Source organism: Rhipicephalus microplus, chromosome 1, assembly GCF_043290135.1.
Source record: "Rhipicephalus microplus isolate Deutch F79 chromosome 1, USDA_Rmic, whole genome shotgun sequence".
NCBI classification, from domain to species: Eukaryota; Metazoa; Arthropoda; class Arachnida; order Ixodida; family Ixodidae; genus Rhipicephalus; species Rhipicephalus microplus.
The window spans coordinates 113,188,534-113,213,222 of NC_134700.1; the positions used below are offsets into that span (position 1 = coordinate 113,188,534).

General features: G+C 45.6%; 8 non-coding genes across 8 annotated transcripts; all 8 read left to right on the forward strand.

The window, feature by feature from the left end:
- The first annotated feature begins 2,305 nt into the window (after positions 1-2,305).
- Positions 2,306-2,469, forward strand: LOC142771481 (U1 spliceosomal RNA). The gene has a single exon (XR_012885947.1). It is a non-coding gene; the product is annotated as a U1 spliceosomal RNA (small nuclear RNA).
- A 2,597-nt stretch (positions 2,470-5,066) lies between these two features.
- On the forward strand, positions 5,067-5,230 carry LOC142771601 (U1 spliceosomal RNA). Its single transcript, XR_012886014.1, has one exon. It is a non-coding gene; the product is annotated as a U1 spliceosomal RNA (small nuclear RNA).
- Positions 5,231-7,826: 2,596 nt separating this feature from the next.
- On the forward strand, positions 7,827-7,990 carry LOC142771602 (U1 spliceosomal RNA). The gene has a single exon (XR_012886016.1). It is a non-coding gene; the product is annotated as a U1 spliceosomal RNA (small nuclear RNA).
- Positions 7,991-10,586: 2,596 nt separating this feature from the next.
- LOC142771605 (U1 spliceosomal RNA) lies at positions 10,587-10,750 on the forward strand. The gene has a single exon (XR_012886017.1). It is a non-coding gene; the product is annotated as a U1 spliceosomal RNA (small nuclear RNA).
- Positions 10,751-14,278: 3,528 nt separating this feature from the next.
- On the forward strand, positions 14,279-14,442 carry LOC142771606 (U1 spliceosomal RNA). The gene has a single exon (XR_012886018.1). It is a non-coding gene; the product is annotated as a U1 spliceosomal RNA (small nuclear RNA).
- Positions 14,443-17,038: 2,596 nt separating this feature from the next.
- Positions 17,039-17,202, forward strand: LOC142771640 (U1 spliceosomal RNA). Its single transcript, XR_012886038.1, has one exon. It is a non-coding gene; the product is annotated as a U1 spliceosomal RNA (small nuclear RNA).
- A 2,597-nt stretch (positions 17,203-19,799) lies between these two features.
- LOC142771610 (U1 spliceosomal RNA) lies at positions 19,800-19,963 on the forward strand. Its single transcript, XR_012886019.1, has one exon. It is a non-coding gene; the product is annotated as a U1 spliceosomal RNA (small nuclear RNA).
- A 2,595-nt stretch (positions 19,964-22,558) lies between these two features.
- On the forward strand, positions 22,559-22,722 carry LOC142771624 (U1 spliceosomal RNA). The gene has a single exon (XR_012886028.1). It is a non-coding gene; the product is annotated as a U1 spliceosomal RNA (small nuclear RNA).
- The last annotated feature ends 1,967 nt before the right edge of the window (positions 22,723-24,689 follow it).

Below are 24,689 nucleotides of genomic sequence, written 5' to 3' on the forward strand. Positions count from 1 at the left end.
AGAATGATTTGAGGGCAGGTGTGGCAGGGAAAGTGGAAGCAGGATGACAACGGGCCTTCGGGCCACTCTAGATGGCCGCACATTGCTGTGCTTCAGCGACCCTTCTGGCCCAGCTCACTATCCCGAACTTTATTTCCGGTTGCGAGCTGCGAAGAGTGCCTACCATTGATCTTGGTGGGCGGAAAATTAGGTAAAATAATATAAAATCGAGATAGCTGACGATTCCATCCCTGGCACCTAAAAGCGAAGGCAGGTAGCTGGAGCCTCGTTCCGAGTGCTCGGGCTTTGGTGTCAGCAGCCGTGTTCGGACGAGACCACCCAAACCTAAGCGGCCAGATAGATAGATACCCTTAAAATCACCAAAGTTCGCAAAGAAATGCTGCAAATTTAATACAAAGTACCTATAATGCTGTCTTGGTTGTCCTTGACTTAGACTTTTTTTTTCTTTTTAATATTTATAACACACAAAAAAGCTCAATTTTACAAGCTTTCTCGAATCGCTGCATCAACTCGAAGAATCGCTATCTCGAATCGCTATATTTCAACTGCAGGCACCCCGAGTGTGCTGCGACGTCCAAATTTTCTCTTCACATGCTTACAAGATATCGTGACGTCAGCAGCCATGCCCGCTCCACACTTCGAGACAGGGGCGGTGCTGAAAGGACCCTAGCTTGTGGGCACTAGCGGTTGATACGGCCCCAGGATGTAATCACTTGCTCACCCCCCCCCCCCCTCCTATCCTATTGAAGAAATCCTGGCGGCTCATCTATGGGTTGGCGACACACAAGCGCCCTCTTTGAATGTTTTGGTGACGCACAAGCGCGCCTATTTCAGAAATTTTGTTACCTGACGTTTCAATAGCCAGGCCGCCACTTCAAGTCGCTAGTATTGGTACTGTAGTGGCCTAACATCAATCAAGTGTTGAGTGTTGATCGCAGCATACGGAAATGAATTTTAATATCAAAATAACATACCTTGTCAGTAGACGTCCGTGCTTTAGGTGTTTTAGAATGTTTCAGTTTGGAACCTCCTATAATGTTTGCTTTTCTTATTTTGTAGCTGTCTAACACTACCCGCAATTTATTTTCGAGTGTGTTCAATGTTTTCAAGCGATTTCACTGTCGTTTCTAAAATTTTAGCTCGTATGATATCTACCATCAATCCATACAACAACAATTTATCATTCCACCACCAAGATTCTCAACCTAAGCAAAGACTGCGATGCAATAATTCCCGCTAACGCAACACTTGTACCTTGGACCGCGCGTTTCGGTCTAATGAGATGGGAAATAAATAGTAGTCGTGGCCATTTGAGGATTCCCGCTGTCACACTGTTAGAGGAGATCCACAACAATAGACGCTGAAAAGTTTTCATGAGAGGGTTCAACAATGAAGAGAGCTTGCTTGCTGCTGCTTCAGCGTTCAGCGCCTCAGTTCGTCACTTCGATTTATGCACATTTACTAGATAATTGCATGGGCTGCTGCGAATCGAAATTGAGACTTGCAGAAGACCTCCTTTGCCCAGTTCAAACCAATGCGTTCGAAAACGATGTGAGAATATGAAAGCGCACAGTGTCTTCAAACTGCCTGAGCTTTCACATGACAGTTTTCTATACACAGCTTAGTCTTTAAAATTAAATTGTATTGGCTTTCGCCCATGATGTTTTTTTTTTTTCCCAAGACAAAGGTACCATAAGCCATAAGCACGAGAGGACGGGTGCGTTTTAACTCGCTACTTGCTTTCCATAAAAAAATACCTTCGAATTACAAAAAAAAAAATGGGTCTATTAAAATGTACGAATATGCAAAACATCCCTTCCCGAAGCGCAGAAAAAAAAAAAAACAATTAGTAGATCGCACGTATCTTCGCAGTGGATGTTATGCGAAACCTTCACATGGAAAGTGACTGTGCTGTAATTTCTTTATTGACTGGAACGTCATGATGTGGAGCTGAAAATGTGCATGCACAAGTGCATGAACATGAATAGCCTTGGATGAAACGTGCGCCCTCCGTTAATTGACCGCAGCGCTAGCGCCTCTAGCGGCGTAAAGATGATTCATGCTTGTTGCGCTAAAACTGCTATTATATTTGTTCAAACTTGAGCTTTTTTTTTAATCATCAATCAGAGCTAGGTTCAATTTTATTTAACAGGTCGACGCATATTAGTGGGCCATTAGTGTTTCTTGAAATGGCTCCTTAAAATATACAAGAAGCAAACAGCAATCTTCGACCGTCGTCTGCACCTCACCAGAATGACACAAGACGTCGCGATGGGTGCTGACCGAGTGCGACCCGTTGGCTGGCATACTTACCTGGTGTCGGGGTGACCGTGGTCAAGATGGCGGTGCCCCCAGGGAGAGGCGCGGGCATTGCACTGCGCTCGTGCTGACCCCTGCCACTACCCCAAACTGGGGCAGATGGGGCATGCAATTTTTGGTAGTGGGGGACTGCGTTCGCGCTCTGCCCCTATTTTACAATCCAAAGGAAGATCTATACACCCGCTGAAACACTTGCGCGGTGGAGGAGAGTGCAAGCTATTGAGATCCAGGTTCTCCGATATGGCTTCCGATGTGTCGTTTTCTTGTGTTAAGTGAGAGTTGCTCAGAGCCCTTAAAATATACCTGCCCAAGGCTGCATCTGGAGAGAAAATTGGAATATTTGAAGTTTTTGCGCTATCTCTATTCGTATTATGTCTTCACATTGTGGGTGAAGAAGATGAAGAAATATGCCTGAGGTAGGTAAGGGACTTTATTGATCCTTGGAAGAATGATTTGAGGGCAGGTGTGGCAGGGAAAGTGGAAGCAGGATGACAACGGGCCTTCGGGCCACTCTAGATGGCCGCACATTGCTGTGCTTCAGCGACCCTTCTGGCCCAGCTCACTATCCCGAACTTTATTTCCGGTTGCGAGCTGCGAAGAGTGCCTACCATTGATCTTGGTGGGCGGAAAATTAGGTAAAATAATATAAAATCGAGATAGCTGACGATTCCATCCCTGGCACCTAAAAGCGAAGGCAGGTAGCTGGAGCCTCGTTCCGAGTGCTCGGGCTTTGGTGTCAGCAGCCGTGTTCGGACGAGACCACCCAAACCTAAGCGGCCAGATAGATAGATACCCTTAAAATCACCAAAGTTCGCAAAGAAATGCTGCAAATTTAATACAAAGTACCTATAATGCTGTCTTGGTTGTCCTTGACTTAGACTTTTTTTTTCTTTTTAATATTTATAACACACAAAAAAGCTCAATTTTACAAGCTTTCTCGAATCGCTGCATCAACTCGAAGAATCGCTATCTCGAATCGCTATATTTCAACTGCAGGCACCCCGAGTGTGCTGCGACGTCCAAATTTTCTCTTCACATGCTTACAAGATATCGTGACGTCAGCAGCCATGCCCGCTCCACACTTCGAGACAGGGGCGGTGCTGAAAGGACCCTAGCTTGTGGGCACTAGCGGTTGATACGGCCCCAGGATGTAATCACTTGCTCACCCCCCCCCCCCCCTCCTATCCTATTGAAGAAATCCTGGCGGCTCATCTATGGGTTGGCGACACACAAGCGCCCTCTTTGAATGTTTTGGTGACGCACAAGCGCGCCTATTTCAGAAATTTTGTTACCTGACGTTTCAATAGCCAGGCCGCCACTTCAAGTCGCTAGTATTGGTACTGTAGTGGCCTAACATCAATCAAGTGTTGAGTGTTGATCGCAGCATACGGAAATGAATTTTAATATCAAAATAACATACCTTGTCAGTAGACGTCCGTGCTTTAGGTGTTTTAGAATGTTTCAGTTTGGAACCTCCTATAATGTTTGCTTTTCTTATTTTGTAGCTGTCTAACACTACCCGCAATTTATTTTCGAGTGTGTTCAATGTTTTCAAGCGATTTCACTGTCGTTTCTAAAATTTTAGCTCGTATGATATCTACCATCAATCCATACAACAACAATTTATCATTCCACCACCAAGATTCTCAACCTAAGCAAAGACTGCGATGCAATAATTCCCGCTAACGCAACACTTGTACCTTGGACCGCGCGTTTCGGTCTAATGAGATGGGAAATAAATAGTAGTCGTGGCCATTTGAGGATTCCCGCTGTCACCCTGTTAGAGGAGATCCACAACAATAGACGCTGAAAAGTTTTCATGAGAGGGTTCAACAATGAAGAGAGCTTGCTTGCTGCTGCTTCAGCGTTCAGCGCCTCAGTTCGTCACTTCGATTTATGCACATTTACTAGATAATTGCATGGGCTGCTGCGAATCGAAATTGAGACTTGCAGAAGACCTCCTTTGCCCAGTTCAAACCAATGCGTTCGAAAACGATGTGAGAATATGAAAGCGCACAGTGTCTTCAAACTGCCTGAGCTTTCACATGACAGTTTTCTATACACAGCTTAGTCTTTAAAATTAAATTGTATTGGCTTTCGCCCATGATGTTTTTTTTTTTTTCCCAAGACAAAGGTACCATAAGCCATAAGCACGAGAGGACGGGTGCGTTTTAACTCGCTACTTGCTTTCCATAAAAAAATACCTTCGAATTACAAAAAAAAATGGGTCTATTAAAATGTACGAATATGCAAAACATCCCTTCCCGAAGCGCAGAAAAAAAAAACAATTAGTAGATCGCACGTATCTTCGCAGTGGATGTTATGCGAAACCTTCACATGGAAAGTGACTGTGCTGTAATTTCTTTATTGACTGGAACGTCATGATGTGGAGCTGAAAATGTGCATGCACAAGTGCATGAACATGAATAGCCTTGGATGAAACGTGCGCCCTCCGTTAATTGACCGCAGCGCTAGCGCCTCTAGCGGCGTAAAGATGATTCATGCTTGTTGCGCTAAAACTGCTATTATATTTGATCAAACTTGAGCTTTTTTTTTAATCATCAATCAGAGCTAGGTTAAATTTTATTTAACAGGTCGACGCATATTAGTGGGCCATTAGTGTTTCTTGAAATGGCTCCTTAAAATATACAAGAAGCAAACAGCAATCTTCGACCGTCGTCTGCACCTCACCAGAATGACACAAGACGTCGCGATGGGTGCTGACCGAGTGCGACCCGTTGTCTGGCATACTTACCTGGTGTCGGGGTGACCGTGGTCAAGATGGCGGTGCCCCCAGGGAGAGGCGCGGGCATTGCACTGCGCTCGTGCTGACCCCTGCCACTACCCCAAACTGGGGCAGATGGGGCATGCAATTTTTGGTAGTGGGGGACTGCGTTCGCGCTCTCCCCCTATTTTACAATCCAAAGGAAGATCTATACACCCGCTGAAACACTTGCGCGGTGGAGGAGAGTGCAAGCTATTGAGATCCAGGTTCTCCGATATGGCTTCCGATGTGTCGTTTTCTTGTGTTAAGTGAGAGTTGCTCAGAGCCCTTAAAATATACCTGCCCAAGGCTGCATCTGGAGAGAAAATTGGAATATTTGAAGTTTTTGCGCTATCTCTATTCGTATTATGTCTTCACATTGTGGGTGAAGAAGATGAAGAAATATGCCTGAGGTAGGTAAGGGACTTTATTGATCCTTGGAAGAATGATTTGAGGGCAGGTGTGGCAGGGAAAGTGGAAGCAGGATGACAACGGGCCTTCGGGCCACTCTAGATGGCCGCACATTGCTGTGCTTCAGCGACCCTTCTGGCCCAGCTCACTATCCCGAACTTTATTTCCGGTTGCGAGCTGCGAAGAGTGCCTACCATTGATCTTGGTGGGCGGAAAATTAGGTAAAATAATATAAAATCGAGATAGCTGACGATTCCATCCCTGGCACCTAAAAGCGAAGGCAGGTAGCTGGAGCCTCGTTCCGAGTGCTCGGGCTTTGGTGTCAGCAGCCGTGTTCGGACGAGACCACCCAAACCTAAGCGGCCAGATAGATAGATACCCTTAAAATCACCAAAGTTCGCAAAGAAATGCTGCAAATTTAATACAAAGTACCTATAATGCTGTCTTGGTTGTCCTTGACTTAGACTTTTTTTTTCTTTTTAATATTTATAACACACAAAAAAGCTCAATTTTACAAGCTTTCTCGAATCGCTGCATCAACTCGAAGAATCGCTATCTCGAATCGCTATATTTCAACTGCAGGCACCCCGAGTGTGCTGCGACGTCCAAATTTTCTCTTCACATGCTTACAGGATATCGTGACGTCAGCAGCCATGCCCGCTCCACACTTCGAGACAGGGGCGGTGCTGAAAGGACCCTAGCTTGTGGGCACTAGCGGTTGATACGGCCCCAGGATGTAATCACTTGCTCACCCCCCCCCCCCCCCCTCCTATCCTATTGAAGAAATCCTGGCGGCTCATCTATGGGTTGGCGACACACAAGCGCCCTCTTTGAATGTTTCGGTGACGCACAAGCGCGCCTATTTCAGAAATTTTGTTACCTGACGTTTCAATAGCCAGGCCGCCACTTCAAGTCGCTAGTATTGGTACTGTAGTGGCCTAACATCAATCAAGTGTTGAGTGTTGATCGCAGCATACGGAAATGAATTTTAATATCAAAATAACATACCTTGTCAGTAGACGTCCGTGCTTTAGGTGTTTTAGAATGTTTCAGTTTGGAACCTCCTATAATGTTTGCTTTTCTTATTTTGTAGCTGTCTAACACTACCCGCAATTTATTTTCGAGTGTGTTCAATGTTTTCAAGCGATTTCACTGTCGTTTCTAAAATTTTAGCTCGTATGATATCTACCATCAATCCATACAACAACAATTTATCATTCCACCACCAAGATTCTCAACCTAAGCAAAGACTGCGATGCAATAATTCCCGCTAACGCAACACTTGTACCTTGGACCGCGCGTTTCGGTCTAATGAGATGGGAAATAAATAGTAGTCGTGGCCATTTGAGGATTCCCGCTGTCACCCTGTTTGAGGAGATCCACAACAATAGACGCTGAAAAGTTTTCATGAGAGGGTTCAACAATGAAGAGAGCTTGCTTGCTGCTGCTTCAGCGTTCAGCGCCTCAGTTCGTCACTTCGATTTATGCACATTTACTAGATAATTGCATGGGCTGCTGCGAATCGAAATTGAGACTTGCAGAAGACCTCCTTTGCCCAGTTCAAACCAATGCGTTCGAAAACGATGTGAGAATATGAAAGCGCACAGTGTCTTCAAACTGCCTGAGCTTTCACATGACAGTTTTCTATACACAGCTTAGTCTTTAAAATTAAATTGTATTGGCTTTCGCCCATGATGTTTTTTTTTTCCCAAGACAAAGGTACCATAAGCCATAAGCACGAGAGGACGGGTGCGTTTTAACTCGCTACTTGCTTTCCATAAAAAAATACCTTCGAATTACAAAAAAAAAATGGGTCTATTAAAATGTACGAATATGCAAAACATCCCTTCCCGAAGCGCAGAAAAAAAAACAATTAGTAGATCGCACGTATCTTCGCAGTGGATGTTATGCGAAACCTTCACATGGAAAGTGACTGTGCTGTAATTTCTTTATTGACTGGAACGTCATGATGTGGAGCTGAAAATGTGCATGCACAAGTGCATGAACATGAATAGCCTTGGTTGAAACGTGCGCCCTCCGTTAATTGACCGCAGCGCTAGCGCCTCTAGCGGCGTAAAGATGATTCATGCTTGTTGCGCTAAAACTGCTAATATATTTGATCAAACTTGAGCTTTTTTTTTAATCATCAATCAGAGCTAGGTTCAATTTTATTTAACAGGTCGACGCATATTAGTGGGCCATTAGTGTTTCTTGAAATGGCTCCTTAAAATATACAAGAAGCAAACAGCAATCTTCGACCGTCGTCTGCACCTCACCAGAATGACACAAGACGTCGCGATGGGTGCTGACCGAGTGCGACCCGTTGTCTGGCATACTTACCTGGTGTCGGGGTGACCGTGGTCAAGATGGCGGTGCCCCCAGGGAGAGGCGCGGGCATTGCACTGCGCTCGTGCTGACCCCTGCCACTACCCCAAACTGGGGCAGATGGGGCATGCAATTTTTGGTAGTGGGGGACTGCGTTCGCGCTCTCCCCCTATTTTACAATCCAAAGGAAGATCTATACACCCGCTGAAACACTTGCGCGGTGGAGGAGAGTGCAAGCTATTGAGATCCAGGTTCTCCGATATGGCTTCCGATGTGTCGTTTTCTTGTGTTAAGTGAGAGTTGCTCAGAGCCCTTAAAATATACCTGCCCAAGGCTGCATCTGGAGAGAAAATTGGAATATTTGAAGTTTTTGCGCTATCTCTATTCGTATTATGTCTTCACATTGTGGGTGAAGAAGATGAAGAAATATGCCTGAGGTAGGTAAGGGACTTTATTGATCCTTGGAAGAATGATTTGAGGGCAGGTGTGGCAGGGAAAGTGGAAGCAGGATGACAACGGGCCTTCGGGCCACTCTAGATGGCCGCACATTGCTGTGCTTCAGCGACCCTTCTGGCCCAGCTCACTATCCCGAACTTTATTTCCGGTTGCGAGCTGCGAAGAGTGCCTACCATTGATCTTGGTGGGCGGAAAATTAGGTAAAATAATATAAAATCGAGATAGCTGACGATTCCATCCCTGGCACCTAAAAGCGAAGGCAGGTAGCTGGAGCCTCGTTCCGAGTGCTCGGGCTTTGGTGTCAGCAGCCGTGTTCGGACGAGACCACCCAAACCTAAGCGGCCAGATAGATAGATACCCTTAAAATCACCAAAGTTCGCAAAGAAATGCTGCAAATTTAATACAAAGTACCTATAATGCTGTCTTGGTTGTCCTTGACTTAGACTTTTTTTTTCTTTTTAATATTTATAACACACAAAAAAGCTCAATTTTACAAGCTTTCTCGAATCGCTGCATCAACTCGAAGAATCGCTATCTCGAATCGCTATATTTCAACTGCAGGCACCCCGAGTGTGCTGCGACGTCCAAATTTTCTCTTCACATGCTTACAAGATATCGTGACGTCAGCAGCCATGCCCGCTCCACACTTCGAGACAGGGGCGGTGCTGAAAGGACCCTAGCTTGTGGGCACTAGCGGTTGATACGGCCCCAGGATGTAATCACTTGCTCACCCCCCCCCCCCCCCCCTCCTATCCTATTGAAGAAATCCTGGCGGCTCATCTATGGGTTGGCGACACACAAGCGCCCTCTTTGAATGTTTTGGTGACGCACAAGCGCGCCTATTTCAGAAATTTTGTTACCTGACGTTTCAATAGCCAGGCCGCCACTTCAAGTCGCTAGTATTGGTACTGTAGTGGCCTAACATCAATCAAGTGTTGAGTGTTGATCGCAGCATACGGAAATGAATTTTAATATCAAAATAACATACCTTGTCAGTAGACGTCCGTGCTTTAGGTGTTTTAGAATGTTTCAGTTTGGAACCTCCTATAATGTTTGCTTTTCTTATTTTGTAGCTGTCTAACACTACCCGCAATTTATTTTCGAGTGTGTTCAATGTTTTCAAGCGATTTCACTGTCGTTTCTAAAATTTTAGCTCGTATGATATCTACCATCAATCCATACAACAACAATTTATCATTCCACCACCAAGATTCTCAACCTAAGCAAAGACTGCGATGCAATAATTCCCGCTAACGCAACACTTGTACCTTGGACCGCGCGTTTCGGTCTAATGAGATGGGAAATAAATAGTAGTCGTGGCCATTTGAGGATTCCCGCTGTCACCCTGTTTGAGGAGATCCACAACAATAGACGCTGAAAAGTTTTCATGAGAGGGTTCAACAATGAAGAGAGCTTGCTTGCTGCTGCTTCAGCGTTCAGCGCCTCAGTTCGTCACTTCGATTTATGCACATTTACTAGATAATTGCATGGGCTGCTGCGAATCGAAATTGAGACTTGCAGAAGACCTCCTTTGCCCAGTTCAAACCAATGCGTTCGAAAACGATGTGAGAATATGAAAGCGCACAGTGTCTTCAAACTGCCTGAGCTTTCACATGACAGTTTTCTATACACAGCTTAGTCTTTAAAATTAAATTGTATTGGCTTTCGCCCATGATGTTTTTTTTTTTCCCAAGACAAAGGTACCATAAGCCATAAGCACGAGAGGACGGGTGCGTTTTAACTCGCTACTTGCTTTCCATAAAAAAATACCTTCGAATTACAAAAAAAAATGGGTCTATTAAAATGTACGAATATGCAAAACATCCCTTCCCGAAGCGCAGAAAAAAAAACAATTAGTAGATCGCACGTATCTTCGCAGTGGATGTTATGCGAAACCTTCACATGGAAAGTGACTGTGCTGTAATTTCTTTATTGACTGGAACGTCATGATGTGGAGCTGAAAATGTGCATGCACAAGTGCATGAACATGAATAGCCTTGGTTGAAACGTGCGCCCTCCGTTAATTGACCGCAGCGCTAGCGCCTCTAGCGGCGTAAAGATGATTCATGCTTGTTGCGCTAAAACTGCTATTATATTTGATCAAACTTGAGCTTTTTTTTAATCATCAATCAGAGCTAGGTTCAATTTTATTTAACAGGTCGACGCATATTAGTGGGCCATTAGTGTTTCTTGAAATGGCTCCTTAAAATATACAAGAAGCAAACAGCAATCTTCGACCGTCGTCTGCACCTCACCAGAATGACACAAGACGTCGCGATGGGTGCTGACCGAGTGCGACCCGTTGTCTGGCATACTTACCTGGTGTCGGGGTGACCGTGGTCAAGATGGCGGTGCCCCCAGGGAGAGGCGCGGGCATTGCACTGCGCTCGTGCTGACCCCTGCCACTACCCCAAACTGGGGCAGATGGGGCATGCAATTTTTGGTAGTGGGGGACTGCGTTCGCGCTCTCCCCCTATTTTACAATACAAAGGAAGATCTATACACCCGCTGAAACACTTGCGCGGTGGAGGAGAGTGCAAGCTATTGAGATCCAGGTTCTCCGATATGGCTTCCGATGTGTCGTTTTCTTGTGTTAAGTGAGAGTTGCTCAGAGCCCTTAAAATATACCTGCCCAAGGCTGCATCTGGAGAGAAAATTGGAATATTTGAAGTTTTTGCGCTATCTCTATTCGTATTATGTCTTCACATTGTGGGTGAAGAAGATGAAGAAATATGCCTGAGGTAGGTAAGGGACTTTATTGATCCTTGGAAGAATGATTTGAGGGCAGGTGTGGCAGGGAAAGTGGAAGCAGGATGACAACGGGCCTTCGGGCCACTCTAGATGGCCGCACATTGCTGTGCTTCAGCGACCCTTCTGGCCCAGCTCACTATCCCGAACTTTATTTCCGGTTGCGAGCTGCGAAGAGTGCCTACCATTGATCTTGGTGGGCGGAAAATTAGGTAAAATAATATAAAATCGAGATAGCTGACGATTCCATCCCTGGCACCTAAAAGCGAAGGCAGGTAGCTGGAGCCTCGTTCCGAGTGCTCGGGCTTTGGTGTCAGCAGCCGTGTTCGGACGAGACCACCCAAACCTAAGCGGCCAGATAGATAGATACCCTTAAAATCACCAAAGTTCGCAAAGAAATGCTGCAAATTTAATACAAAGTACCTATAATGCTGTCTTGGTTGTCCTTGACTTAGACTTTTTTTTTCTTTTTAATATTTATAACACACAAAAAAGCTCAATTTTACAAGCTTTCTCGAATCGCTGCATCAACTCGAAGAATCGCTATCTCGAATCGCTATATTTCAACTGCAGGCACCCCGAGTGTGCTGCGACGTCCAAATTTTCTCTTCACATGCTTACAAGATATCGTGACGTCAGCAGCCATGCCCGCTCCACACTTCGAGACAGGGGCGGTGCTGAAAGGACCCTAGCTTGTGGGCACTAGCGGTTGATACGGCCCCAGGATGTAATCACTTGCTCACCCCCCCCCCCCCTCCTATCCTATTGAAGAAATCCTGGCGGCTCATCTATGGGTTGGCGACACACAAGCGCCCTCTTTGAATGTTTTGGTGACGCACAAGCGCGCCTATTTCAGAAATTTTGTTACCTGACGTTTCAATAGCCAGGCCGCCACTTCAAGTCGCTAGTATTGGTACTGTAGTGGCCTAACATCAATCAAGTGTTGAGTGTTGATCGCAGCATACGGAAATGAATTTTAATATCAAAATAACATACCTTGTCAGTAGACGTCCGTGCTTTAGGTGTTTTAGAATGTTTCAGTTTGGAACCTCCTATAATGTTTGCTTTTCTTATTTTGTAGCTGTCTAACACTACCCGCAATTTATTTTCGAGTGTGTTCAATGTTTTCAAGCGATTTCACTGTCGTTTCTAAAATTTTAGCTCGTATGATATCTACCATCAATCCATACAACAACAATTTATCATTCCACCACCAAGATTCTCAACCTAAGCAAAGACTGCGATGCAATAATTCCCGCTAACGCAACACTTGTACCTTGGACCGCGCGTTTCGGTCTAATGAGATGGGAAATAAATAGTAGTCGTGGCCATTTGAGGATTCCCGCTGTCACCCTGTTTGAGGAGATCCACAACAATAGACGCTGAAAAGTTTTCATGAGAGGGTTCAACAATGAAGAGAGCTTGCTTGCTGCTGCTTCAGCGTTCAGCGCCTCAGTTCGTCACTTCGATTTATGCACATTTACTAGATAATTGCATGGGCTGCTGCGAATCGAAATTGAGACTTGCAGAAGACCTCCTTTGCCCAGTTCAAACCAATGCGTTCGAAAACGATGTGAGAATATGAAAGCGCACAGTGTCTTCAAACTGCCTGAGCTTTCACATGACAGTTTTCTATACACAGCTTAGTCTTTAAAATTAAATTGTATTGGCTTTCGCCCATGATGTTTTTTTTTTCCCAAGACAAAGGTACCATAAGCCATAAGCACGAGAGGACGGGTGCGTTTTAACTCGCTACTTGCTTTCCATAAAAAAATACCTTCGAATTACAAAAAAAAATGGGTCTATTAAAATGTACGAATATGCAAAACATCCCTTCCCGAAGCGCAGAAAAAAAAACAATTAGTAGATCGCACGTATCTTCGCAGTGGATGTTATGCGAAACCTTCACATGGAAAGTGGTGGTGGTGAAAAACATTTATTTACAAAAGAGAGGTGTAGGACCTCTGTAGAGGCCCCTACAGACTAGGTGGAGTCTCTATTCCGGGACCCCATTGGTTAAAGCCGCCGTCTTGGCTCTCTGGACCAAGGCCTGCTGGGCCTGAAGGTCTGAGCAGCCGAGCAGGGCCGCCTCCCAGTCCTCTCGCCTAGGGTTTGGGTTAGGAGTAATGGCTGCGTTAGCTTGGCAGGCCCACACCATGTGGTAGGTGTCTGCCACCTCCCCACAGTGCTGGCACTGTCCTGTGACCGTAGGGTCGAAATGTTTGACTATGGCAGGACATAGCAATGTATTCGTCTGGAGGCGAAGCAAAATGCGCTCCTCTGCTTTCTTCAACCCCCGTGCGGGGGGAGGGTAGCGGCGATGACTTTCCCGATAATAATAAAGAATTTCCTTATATCGGAGGAGAGGGTAACCCTCCTCATCGGTCTCCATCGGCATTGACGAAGGTAGCCCGGAAATGAGCGCTCGGGCAGCCGCATCTGCAGCCTCATTTCCCCGCAATCCCTGATGGCCCGGTGTCCATATAATGCGTTTCGGATGAGGGTCCGTGTCTCTTATGCAGTTGCGCAGTATTGTCTCGGCTAACGGTGATATGTACCCGGCTGTATAATTACGACACGCTCGGCGCGAATCCGTGATAATATACCGGGAATTACTGTGAGAGGCCGCAAGGGCAATGGCGACCTCCTCAGCCTGTGTTACAGAATACGCCCTAAAGGTTAGCCCATCCACCTGTGTGCCCTCGTGAATAGCAGCCGCCGTGTACCACCCCTTGGAGGTGGGGCCAGCAACGTCCACGTAGTACACACCTGGCTTCTGTCCAAATTGTCGTTCCAGCGCCCGAGCGCGTGCGTCACGTCGCGCTGTGTGTTCATCTCTGTCCACATGGAAAGTGACTGTGCTGTAATTTCTTTATTGACTGGAACGTCATGATGTGGAGCTGAAAATGTGCATGCACAAGTGCATGAACATGAATAGCCTTGGTTGAAACGTGCGCCCTCCGTTAATTGACCGCAGCGCTAGCGCCTCTAGCGGCGTAAAGATGATTCATGCTTGTTGCGCTAAAACTGCTATTATATTTGATCAAACTTGAGCTTTTTTTTTAATCATCAATCAGAGCTAGGTTCAATTTTATTTAACAGGTCGACGCATATTAGTGGGCCATTAGTGTTTCTTGAAATGGGTCCTTAAAATATACAAGAAGCAAACAGCAATCTTCGACCGTCGTCTGCACCTCACCAGAATGACACAAGACGTCGCGATGGGTGCTGACCGAGTGCGACCCGTTGTCTGGCATACTTACCTGGTGTCGGGGTGACCGTGGTCAAGATGGCGGTGCCCCCAGGGAGAGGCGCGGGCATTGCACTGCGCTCGTGCTGACCCCTGCCACTACCCCAAACTGGGGCAGATGGGGCATGCAATTTTTGGTAGTGGGGGACTGCGTTCGCGCTCTCCCCCTATTTTACAATACAAAGGAAGATCTATACACCCGCTGAAACACTTGCGCGGTGGAGGAGAGTGCAAGCTATTGAGATCCAGGTTCTCCGATATGGCTTCCGATGTGTCGTTTTCTTGTGTTAAGTGAGAGTTGCTCAGAGCCCTTAAAATATACCTGCCCAAGGCTGCATCTGGAGAGAAAATTGGAATATTTGAAGTTTTTGCGCTATCTCTATTCGTATTATGTCTTCACATTGTGGGTGAAGAAGATGAAGAAATATGCCTGAGGTAGGTAAGGGACTTTATTGATCCTTGGAAGAATGATTTGAGGGCAGGTGTGGCAGGGAAAGTGGAAGCAGGATGACAACGGGCCTTCGGGCCACTCTAGATGGCCGCACATTGCTGTGCTTCAGCGACCCTTCTGGCCCAGCTCACTATCCCGAACTTTATTTCCGGTTGCGAGCTGCGAAGAGTGCCTACCATTGATCTTGGTGGGCGGAAAATTAGGTAAAATAATATAAAATCGAGATAGCTGACGATTCCATCCCTGGCACCTAAAAGCGAAGGCAGGTAGCTGGAGCCTCGTTCCGAGTGCTCGGGCTTTGGTGTCAGCAGCCGTGTTCGGACGAGACCACCCAAACCTAAGCGGCCAGATAGATAGATACCCTTAAAATCACCAAAGTTCGCAAAGAAATGCTGCAAATTTAATACAAAGTACCTATAATGCTGTCTTGGTTGTCCTTGACTTAGACTTTTTTTTTCTTTTTAATATTTATAACACACAAAAAAGCTCAATTTTACAAGCTTTCTCGAATCGCTGCATCAACTCGAAGAATCGCTATCTCGAATCGCTATATTTCAACTGCAGGCACCCCGAGTGTGCTGCGACGTCCAAATTTTCTCTTCACATGCTTACAAGATATCGTGACGTCAGCAGCCATGCCCGCTCCACACTTCGAGACAGGGGCGGTGCTGAAAGGACCCTAGCTTGTGGGCACTAGCGGTTGATACGGCCCCAGGATGTAATCACTTGCTCACCCCCCCCCCCCCCCCTCCTATCCTATTGAAGAAATCCTGGCGGCTCATCTATGGGTTGGCGACACACAAGCGCCCTCTTTGAATGTTTTGGTGACGCACAAGCGCGCCTATTTCAGAAATTTTGTTACCTGACGTTTCAATAGCCAGGCCGCCACTTCAAGTCGCTAGTATTGGTACTGTAGTGGCCTAACATCAATCAAGTGTTGAGTGTTGATCGCAGCATACGGAAATGAATTTTAATATCAAAATAACATACCTTGTCAGTAGACGTCCGTGCTTTAGGTGTTTTAGAATGTTTCAGTTTGGAACCTCCTATAATGTTTGCTTTTCTTATTTTGTAGCTGTCTAACACTACCCGCAAGTTATTTTCGAGTGTGTTCAATGTTTTCAAGCGATTTCACTGTCGTTTCTAAAATTTTAGCTCGTATGATATCTACCATCAATCCATACAACAACAATTTATCATTCCACCACCAAGATTCTCAACCTAAGCAAAGACTGCGATGCAATAATTCCCGCTAACGCAACACTTGTACCTTGGACCGCGCGTTTCGGTCTAATGAGATGGGAAATAAATAGTAGTCGTGGCCATTTGAGGATTCCCGCTGTCACCCTGTTTGAGGAGATCCACAACAATAGACGCTGAAAAGTTTTCATGAGAGGGTTCAACAATGAAGAGAGCTTGCTTGCTGCTGCTTCAGCGTTCAGCGCCTCAGTTCGTCACTTCGATTTATGCACATTTACTAGATAATTGCATGGGCTGCTGCGAATCGAAATTGAGACTTGCAGAAGACCTCCTTTGCCCAGTTCAAACCAATGCGTTCGAAAACGATGTGAGAATATGAAAGCGCACAGTGTCTTCAAACTGCCTGAGCTTTCACATGACAGTTTTCTATACACAGCTTAGTCTTTAAAATTAAATTGTATTGGCTTTCGCCCATGATGTTTTTTTTTTCCCAAGACAAAGGTACCATAAGCCATAAGCACGAGAGGACGGGTGCGTTTTAACTCGCTACTTGCTTTCCATAAAAAAATACCTTCGAATTACAAAAAAAAAAATGGGTCTATTAAAATGTACGAATATGCAAAACATCCCTTCCCGAAGCGCAGAAAAAAAAAACAATTAGTAGATCGCACGTATCTTCGCAGTGGATGTTATGCGAAACCTTCACATGGAAAGTGACTGTGCTGTAATTTCTTTATTGACTGGAACGTCATGATGTGGAGCTGAAAATGCATGCACAAGTGCATGAACATGAATAGCCTTGGATGAAACGTGCGCCCTCCGTTAATTGACCGCAGCGCTAGCGCCTCTAGCGGCGTAAAGATGATTCATGCTTGTTGCGCTAAAACTGCTATTATATTTGATCAAACTTGAGCTTTTTTTTTAATCATCAATCAGAGCTAGGTTCAATTTTATTTAACAGGTCGACGCATATTAGTGGGCCATTAGTGTTTCTTGAAATGGCTCCTTAAAATATACAAGAAGCAAACAGCAATCTTCGACCGTCGTCTGCACCTCACCAGAATGACACAAGACGTCGCGATGGGTGCTGACCGAGTGCGACCCGTTGTCTGGCATACTTACCTGGTGTCGGGGTGACCGTGGTCAAGATGGCGGTGCCCTCAGGGAGAGGCGCGGGCATTGCACTGCGCTCGTGCTGACCCCTGCCACTACCCCAAACTGGGGCAGATGGGGCATGCAATTTTTGGTAGTGGGGGACTGCGTTCGCGCTCTCCCCCTATTTTACAATCCAAAGGAAGATCTATACACCCGCTGAAACACTTGCGCGGTGGAGGAGAGTGCAAGCTATTGAGATCCAGGTTCTCCGATATGGCTTCCGATGTGTCGTTTTCTTGTGTTAAGTGAGAGTTGCTCAGAGCCCTTAAAATATACCTGCCCAAGGCTGCATCTGGAGAGAAAATTGGAATATTTGAAGTTTTTGCGCTATCTCTATTCGTATTATGTCTTCACATTGTGGGTGAAGAAGATGAAGAAATATGCCTGAGGTAGGTAAGGGACTTTATTGATCCTTGGAAGAATGATTTGAGGGCAGGTGTGGCAGGGAAAGTGGAAGCAGGATGACAACGGGCCTTCGGGCCACTCTAGATGGCCGCACATTGCTGTGCTTCAGCGACCCTTCTGGCCCAGCTCACTATCCCGAACTTTATTTCCGGTTGCGAGCTGCGAAGAGTGCCTACCATTGATCTTGGTGGGCGGAAAATTAGGTAAAATAATATAAAATCGAGATAGCTGACGATTCCATCCCTGGCACCTAAAAGCGAAGGCAGGTAGCTGGAGCCTCGTTCCGAGTGCTCGGGCTTTGGTGTCAGCAGCCGTGTTCGGACGAGACCACCCAAACCTAAGCGGCCAGATAGATAGATACCCTTAAAATCACCAAAGTTCGCAAAGAAATGCTGCAAATTTAATACAAAGTACCTATAATGCTGTCTTGGTTGTCCTTGACTTAGACTTTTTTTTTCTTTTTAATATTTATAACACACAAAAAAGCTCAATTTTACAAGCTTTCTCGAATCGCTGCATCAACTCGAAGAATCGCTATCTCGAATCGCTATATTTCAACTGCAGGCACCCCGAGTGTGCTGCGACGTCCAAATTTTCTCTTCACATGCTTACAAGATATCGTGACGTCAGCAGCCATGCCCGCTCCACACTTCGAGACAGGGGCGGTGCTGAAAGGACCCTAGCTTGTGGGCACTAGCGGTTGATACGGCCCCAGGATGTAATCACTTGCTCACCCCCCCCCCCCCCCCCCTCCTATCCTATTGAAGAAATCCTGGCGGCTCATCTATGGGTTGGCGACACACAAGCGCCCTCTTTGAATGTTTTGGTGACGCACAAGCGCGCCTATTTCAGAAATTTTGTTACCTGACGTTTCAATAGCCAGGCCGCCACTTCAAGTCGCTAGTATTGGTACTGTAGTGGCCTAACATCAATCAAGTGTTGAGTGTTGATCGCAGCATACGGAAATGAATTTTAATATCAAAATAACATACCTTGTCAGTAGACGTCCGTGCTTTAGGTGTTTTAGAATGTTTCAGTTTGGAACCTCCTATAATGTTTGCTTTTCTTATTTTGTAGCTGTCTAACACTACCCGCAATTTATTTTCGAGTGTGTTCAATGTTTTCAAGCGATTTCACTGTCGTTTCTAAAATTTTAGCTCGTATGATATCTACCATCAATCCATACAACAACAATTTATCATTCCACCACCAAGATTCTCAACCTAAGCAAAGACTGCGATGCAATAATTCCCGCTAACGCAACACTTGTACCTTGGACCGCGCGTTTCGGTCTAATGAGATGGGAAATAAATAGTAGTCGTGGCCATTTGAGGATTCCCGCTGTCACCCTGTTAGAGGAGATCCACAACAATAGACGCTGAAAAGTTTTCATGAGAGGGTTCAACAATGAAGATAGCTTGCTTGCTGCTGCTTCAGCGTTCAGCGCCTCAGTTCGTCACTTCGATTTATGCACATTTACTAGATAATTGCATGGGCTGCTGCGAATCGAAATTGAGACTTGCAGAAGACCTCCTTTGCCCAGTTCAAACCAATGCGTTCGAAAACGATGTGAGAATATGAAAGCGCACAGTGTCTTCAAACTGCCTGAGCTTTCACATGACAGTTTTCTATACACAGCTTAGTCTTTAAAATTAAATTGTATTGGCTTTCGCCCATGATGTTTTTTTTTTTTCCCAAGACAAAGGTACCATAAGCCATAAGCACGAGAGGACGGGTGCGTTTTAACTCGCTACTTGCTTTCCATAAAAAAATACCTTCGAATTACAAAAAAAAATGGGTCTATTAAAATGTACGAATATGCAAAACATCCCTTCCCGAAGCGCAGAAAAAAAAACAATTAGTAGATCGCACGTATCTTCGCAGTGGATGTTATGCGAAACCTTCACATGGAAAGTGACTGTGCTGTAATTTCTTTATTGACTGGAACGTCATGATGTGGAGCTGAAAATGCATGCACAAGTGCATGAACATGAATAGCCTTGGATGAAACGTGCGCCCTCCGTTAATTGACCGCAGCGCTAGCGCCTCTAGCGGCGTAAAGATGATTCATGCTTGTTGCGCTAAAACTGCTATTATATTTGATCAAACTTGAGCTTTTTTTTTAATCATCAATCAGAGCTAGGTTCAATTTTATTTAACAGGTCGACGCATATTAGTGGGCCATTAGTGTTTCTTGAAATGGCTCCTTAAAATATACAAGAAGCAAACAGCAATCTTCGACCGTCGTCTGCACCTCACCAGAATGACACAAGACGTCGCGATGGGTGCTGACCGAGTGCGACCCGTTGTCTTGCATACTTACCTGGTGTCGGGGTGACCGTGGTCAAGATGGCGGTGCCCCCAGGGAGAGGCGCGGGCATTGCACTGCGCTCGTGCTGACCCCTGCCACTACCCCAAACTGGGGCAGATGGGGCATGCAATTTTTGGTAGTGGGGGACTGCGTTCGCGCTCTCCCCCTATTTTACAATCCAAAGGAAGATCTATACACCCGCTGAAACACTTGCGCGGTGGAGGAGAGTGCAAGCTATTGAGATCCAGGTTCTCCGATATGGCTTCCGATGTGTCGTTTTCTTGTGTTAAGTGAGAGTTGCTCAGAGCCCTTAAAATATACCTGCCCAAGGCTGCATCTGGAGAGAAAATTGGAATATTTGAAGTTTTTGCGCTATCTCTATTCGTATTATGTCTTCACATTGTGGGTGAAGAAGATGAAGAAATATGCCTGAGGTAGGTAAGGGACTTTATTGATCCTTGGAAGAATGATTTGAGGGCAGGTGTGGCAGCGAAAGTGGAAGCAGGATGACAACGGGCCTTCGGGCCACTCTAGATGGCCGCACATTGCTGTGCTTCAGCGACCCTTCTGGCCCAGCTCACTATCCCGAACTTTATTTCCGGGGTCGAGCTGCGAAGAGTGCCTACCATTGATCTTGGTGGGCGGAAAATTAGGTAAAATAATATAAAATCGAGATAGCTGACGATTCCATCCCTGGCACCTAAAAGCGAAGGCAGGTAGCTGGAGCCTCGTTCCGAGTGCTCGGGCTTTGGTGTCAGCAGCCGTGTTCGGACGAGACCACCCAAACCTAAGCGGCCAGATAGATAGATACCCTTAAAATCACCAAAGTTCGCAAAGAAATGCTGCAAATTTAATACAAAGTACCTATAATGCTGTCTTGGTTGTCCTTGACTTAGACTTTTTTTTTTCTTTTTAATATTTATAACACACAAAAAAGCTCAATTTTACAAGCTTTCTCTAATCGCTCAATCAACTCGAAGAATCGCTATCTCGAATCGCTATATTTCAACTGCAGGCACCCCGAGTGTGCTGCGACGTCCAAATTTTCTCTTCACATGCTTACAAGATATCGTGACGTCAGCAGCCATGCCCGCTCCACACTTCGAGACAGGGGCGGTGCTGAAAGGACCCTAGCTTGTGGGCACTAGCGGTTGATACGGCCCCAGGATGTAATCACTTGCTCACCCCCCCCCCCCTCCTATCCTATTGAAGAAATCCTGGCGGCTCATCTATGGGTTGGCGACACACAAGCGCCCTCTTTGAATGTTTTGGTGACGCACAAGCGCGCCTATTTCAGAAATTTTGTTACCTGACGTTTCAATAGCCAGGCCGCCACTTCAAGTCGCTAGTATTGGTACTGTAGTGGCCTAACATCAATCAAGTGTTGAGTGTTGATCGCAGCATACGGAAATGAATTTTAATATCAAAATAACATACCTTGTCAGTAGACGTCCGTGCTTTAGGTGTTTTAGAATGTTTCAGTTTGGAACCTCCTATAATGTTTGCTTTTCTTATTTTGTAGCTGTCTAACACTACCCGCAATTTATTTTCGAGTGTGTTCAATGTTTTCAAGCGATTTCACTGTCGTTTCTAAAATTTTAGCTCGTATGATATCTACCATCAATCCATACAACAACAATTTATCATTCCACCACCAAGATTCTCAACCTAAGCAAAGACTGCGATGCAATAATTCCCGCTAACGCAACACTTGTACCTTGGACCGCGCGTTTCGGTCTAATGAGATGGGAAATAAATAGTAGTCGTGGCCATTTGAGGATTCCCGCTGTCACCCTGTTAGAGGAGATCCACAACAATAGACGCTGAAAAGTTTTCATGAGAGGGTTCAACAATGAAGAGAGCTTGCTTGCTGCTGCTTCAGCGTTCAGCGCCTCAGTTCGTCACTTCGATTTATGCACATTTACTAGATAATTGCATGGGCTGCTGCGAATCGAAATTGAGACTTGCAGAAGACCTCCTTTGCCCAGTTCAAACCAATGCGTTCGAAAACGATGTGAGAATATGAAAGCGCACAGTGTCTTCAAACTGCCTGAGCTTTCACATGACAGTTTTCTATACACAGCTTAGTCTTTAAAATTAAATTGTATTGGCTTTCGCCCATGATGTTTTTTTTTTCCCAAGACAAAGGTACCATAAGCCATAAGCACGAGAGGACGGGTGCGTTTTAACTCGCTACTTGCTTTCCATAAAAAAATACCTTCGAATTACAAAAAACAAAAATGGGTCTATTAAAATGTACGAATATGCAAAACATCCCTTCCCGAAGCGCAGAAAAAAAAACAATTAGTAGATCGCACGTATCTTCGCAGTGGATGTTATGCGAAACCTTCACATGGAAAGTGACTGTGCTGTAATTTCTTTATTGACTGGAACGTCATGATGTGGAGCTGAAAATGTGCATGCACAAGTGCATGAACATGAATAGCCTTGGATGAAACGTGCGCCCTCCGTTAATTGACCGCAGCGCTAGCGCCTCTAGCGGCGTAAAGATGATTCATGCTTGTTGCGCTAAAACTGCTATTATATTTGTTCAAACTTGAGCTTTTTTTTTAATCATCAATCAGAGCTAGGTTCAATTTTATTTAACAGGTCGACGCATATTAGTGGGCCATTAGTGTTTCTTGAAATGGCTCCTTAAAATATACAAGAAGCAAACAGCAATCTTCGACCGTCGTCTGCACCTCACCAGAATGACACAAGACGTCGCGATGGGTGCTGACCGAGTGCGACCCGTTGTCTGGCATACTTACCTGGTGTCGGGGTGACCGTGGTCAAGATGGCGGTGCCCCCAGGGAGGGGCGCGGGCATTGCACTGCGCTCGTGCTGACCCCTGCCACTACCCCAAACTGGGGCAGATGGGGCATGCAATTTTTGGTAGTGGGGGACTGCGTTCGCGCTCTCCCCCTATTTTACAATCCAAAGGAAGATCTATACACCCGCTGAAACACTTGCGCGGTGGAGGAGAGTGCAAGCTATTGAGATCCAGGTTCTCCGATATGGCTTCCGATGTGTCGTTTTCTTGTGTTAAGTGAGAGTTGCTCAGAGCCCTTAAAATATACCTGCCCAAGGCTGCATCTGGAGAGAAAATTGGAATATTTGAAGTTTTTGCGCTATCTCTATTCGTATTATGTCTTCACATTGTGGGTGAAGAAGATGAAGAAATATGCCTGAGGTAGGTAAGGGACTTTATTGATCCTTGGAAGAATCATTTGAGGGCAGGTGTGGCAGGGAAAGTGGAAGCAGGATGACAACGGGCCTTCGGGCCACTCTAGATGGCCGCACATTGCTGTGCTTCAGCGACCCTTCTGGCCCAGCTCACTATCCCGAACTTTATTTCCGGTTGCGAGCTGCGAAGAGTGCCTACCATTGATCTTGGTGGGCGGAAAATTAGGTAAAATAATATAAAATCGAGATAGCTGACGATTCCATCCCTGGCACCTAAAAGCGAAGGCAGGTAGCTGGAGCCTCGTTCCGAGTGCTCGGGCTTTGGTGTCAGCAGCCGTGTTCGGACGAGACCACCCAAACCTAAGCGGCCAGATAGATAGATACCCTTAAAATCACCAAAGTTCGCAAAGAAATGCTGCAAATTTAATACAAAGTACCTATAATGCTGTCTTGGTTGTCCTTGACTTAGACTTTTTTTTTCTTTTTAATATTTATAACACACAAAAAAGCTCAATTTTACAAGCTTTCTCGAATCGCTGCATCAACTCGAAGAATCGCTATCTCGAATCGCTATATTTCAACTGCAGGCACCCCGAGTGTGCTGCGACGTCCAAATTTTCTCTTCACATGCTTACAAGATATCGTGACGTCAGCAGCCATGCCCGCTCCACACTTCGAGACAGGGGCGGTGCTGAAAGGACCCTAGCTTGTGGGCACTAGCGGTTGATACGGCCCCAGGATGTAATCACTTGCTCACCCCCCCCCCCCCCCCCTCCTATCCTATTGAAGAAATCCTGGCGGCTCATCTATGGGTGGGCGACACACAAGCGCCCTCTTTGAATGTTTTGGTGACGCACAAGCGCGCCTATTTCAGAAATTTTGTTACCTGACGTTTCAATAGCCAGGCCGCCACTTCAAGTCGCTAGTATTGGTACTGTAGTGGCCTAACATCAATCAAGTGTTGAGTGTTGATCGCAGCATACGGAAATGAATTTTAATATCAAAATAACATACCTTGTCAGTAGACGTCCGTGCTTTAGGTGTTTTAGAATGTTTCAGTTTGGAACCTCCTATAATGTTTGCTTTTCTTATTTTGTAGCTGTCTAACACTACCCGCAATTTATTTTCGAGTGTGTTCAATGTTTTCAAGCGATTTCACTGTCGTTTCTAAAATTTTAGCTCGTATGATATCTACCATCAATCCATACAACAACAATTTATCATTCCACCACCAAGATTCTCAACCTAAGCAAAGACTGCGATGCAATAATTCCCGCTAACGCAACACTTGTACCTTGGACCGCGCGTTTCGGTCTAATGAGATGGGAAATAAATAGTAGTCGTGGCCATTTGAGGATTCCCGCTGTCACCCTGTTAGAGGAGATCCACAACAATAGACGCTGAAAAGTTTTCATGAGAGGGTTCAACAATGAAGATAGCTTGCTTGCTGCTGCTTCAGCGTTCAGCGCCTCAGTTCGTCACTTCGATTTATGCACATTTACTAGATAATTGCATGGGCTGCTGCGAATCGAAATTGAGACTTGCAGAAGACCTCCTTTGCCCAGTTCAAACCAATGCGTTCGAAAACGATGTGAGAATATGAAAGCGCACAGTGTCTTCAAACTGCCTGAGCTTTCACATGACAGTTTTCTATACACAGCTTAGTCTTTAAAATTAAATTGTATTGGCTTTCGCCCATGTTGTTTTT